This window comes from Garra rufa, chromosome 13, assembly GCF_049309525.1.
Source record: "Garra rufa chromosome 13, GarRuf1.0, whole genome shotgun sequence".
NCBI classification, from domain to species: Eukaryota; Metazoa; Chordata; class Actinopteri; order Cypriniformes; family Cyprinidae; genus Garra; species Garra rufa.
In genome coordinates, this window is record NC_133373.1 from 38,295,337 (window position 1) to 38,298,273 (window position 2,937).

The following is a 2,937-nucleotide window of genomic DNA, read 5'->3' on the forward strand; positions in this document are numbered from 1 at the left end:
AATAATTTTACATCTTTAAAATTTTATTTTATGTTTTAAACTTTTTCTATTTTTGTTTTAATATTTTACTTATTGACTTTCTCTATATACATAATACAGTAGTCAACATTTGAAGTGGATCAAAACCTTTCATCAAAGTTGTTCTAAAACCAAAACTCGTTCTTGTCTTAGGACAACTTTGATGATCATTTTTGATTTGTCAGGTGTGTTGCCAGATTTAAGTACAAACAACTTAAAAACATTAATTTATACGTTTGAGATTGATTTGTGACTCTGTGAATTAAAAGAACAGTCGTTCTTTCGTGAATCGGACTACACTGATTGCCCTGAAAGTTTGTTGTTGCTCATAACCAGCAAAACAGCAACAGAACAATTTTTAATAGAACAAAATAATTTTTTGTATTGTTTTGTGACACCTAATTCTAAATAAGAACTAGTTGTCAATTCCCAAACAGATATGAATGAATCAATAGCCAACATGGAGTTTACAGTTATAAAACGAATGTTGATCAAAGCTCAGATGTCGTGACAAATGGATTAAGATCTCTGACATTTGATGGCAGACTTTGGTATTGATTCGGATCTCAGTTTGAGACATCATTGACACCTTTCCTAAAACTTTACAGAAGACTGTGAGAGATTACCGAGGTGTTTTGCACAAGAGAAAAAGAAGAATTCAGGCAAACTTCTTAATTTAACCTTAGTGCTTTCGAGGAGAAAGATATTAAAGTGTTATTTTTGTGCTTTTCCTGTGTTCTCCCCTCATCCGTGTTCTGTCTCTCTTCCCACTCTCTTCCTGTACATTCCTCTTTTCTCCTGCCAGCGTCTTTCAGACGTGTTGATCTATAAACAGCCTCTTTACCATTTCAAAGATGCACCTGAATATTTGGATCTGATGAATGTCGCCCAAAGCCGTAAACCTTCTCCGTGTGCTGCCCTGCTGAACACAGATGCGCTGGTTTCTGCAGGTTATTGCAGGGTTGGTGCTGGTTTAACTAGTGCATCATACAGTAGCTATGCTATTTATTAAAAAACCTGAAGGTCTAGTGAAGCATATGATTTCTGTGCAAGTAATGGCACCACACTCAAATGCACAAAATGAAATGTGAGCGATGTTTACCTGTGCATAATGTGCTGCCATGATGTTAGGGTGTTATGAATGCTAAAGTGCATTTTTAGCACATAGTGTGATTTGGGTGATTTTCTAGGTGGTTTCGTTCTGACCCAGTTCACCCGCAAGCATCTAAATATGATATATTGGTCTCTAGATATGGCTGGTGAGAGAAATTGCTTTGAATATATTTATTTATTTATTCTGAACATGTGGAAAAAATATTAAATATGATTTTTTTTTTTTTTACATTTCATACATTTGTAAGGTGATGCATTAGTATGATGATGTGATTGTTTAAATTGTCATCAAGTCAAGTGGATTCTGATTGGCTGTCAATGTTTTTATCATTCATCAGCTGGAATTTTTTTTCTGAAAGCATCTTTCCTCTGTGTCAATATTGTAGTTATGGTGTGGATTTCTCTATTCTCATAGAATTTTAAAAATCATTAAAACTTTTATAGTATCGAGTTAAATTTAAAAAAAAAACAAATTGCGCGAATGAGGCGGCACAAATTGAGCGTTTCGGGTGAATCTCGTAAAGGTGTGTTCACACCAGACACGACTTGTGCGAATAAATTGCGCTATTCGCGTGTAGTTGGACGCTTGAACATTTTGAGTTTACTCGCTTCATTCGCGCATGAAATTCACTTCACAACCGATGCAAATTCGCGTCATGGGAGGGGTTTCTGCCACTCGTCAGCGGCAAAGTGGTTGTGAAATAGGTGAATGAGCTCAAATTGCCAGCTTTAGCTTGCTTGTAGTCTCAATATGTGTGTATATATATATATGTAGGTCAAATTGAGTAAAGAGCGTTTTTTTTTTTTTTATTTACCAGATTGTCCGACCTCCTCACTCACTTTCTTCCAAGCAAGTTCCTTTTTATTCCTGTTTCTATAAAAGTACAAAGATGTATCGTACAGCTCCGAGTATCCACAGACAGCAACGGTGATTTTGTCCTCCATTGTTGTTTCGGATTTCTGCCTCCGTCACTACTAGAGCAAGCTCCTGATTGGTTAACGCGGCGCGAATTTTCGCCAAAGTTCAGATTTTTCAACTCGCGTTTCGCGCGGCAAACCCTTGAAACGCTCAATGCGCGCCGCTTCATTTGCGCGTTTCGCGTCTTTGCATTGACTTAACATGTAAATCACTCGCACTTGCTGCTTAATTCGCGTCCGGTGTGAACGCACCATAAGTTGAAAAATCTGAACTTTGCCGAAAATTTTTCGCAGTATTTTACAACTTCTTTACCGCTGATGAGTGACAGAAGCCCCTCCCATGACGCAAAATCGAATGAAGAGAGTAAACTCAAAATAACCAACTACGTGCAAGTCGCGTCTGATGTGAACGCACCATTATGACACTTATTAGAAAACATAGGCAAACTCAAAAAACTCCATTCCTGCTCCACCCACATAGGCCTATTCAGTGGACCGCGTGTGTGTGGACAGCTAGGTCTTTGTGAATCTATCTTTCACCTGTCTCACAAGGTCTTCAGTTTCCTTTCCTCCCCCTCCATCACGATCTTTCCTCTCAGCACTAATGGAGAAACCTATGGAACGAGCGAGATGATGAGCGATGGTTATCTGCTCCGGTGTCCCCGTATGTGTGTGTGTTAATGTGTGAGAGTGTTTGTCACAATGTGTTAAAAGCGTCTCTGGCACGCTCAGGTGCGCGCAGAGCGTTCCAGCCTTGACTTTCGCCTTGAATCAGCAAAGCCCGCCATATTTTGGCAGTCGTTCCGCTGCAATAAAAGAAATAAATAGAACACACTGGCACCTCGAATATTTAAAATGACATTGGACGGTGCTCGTAAATTAGCGCGT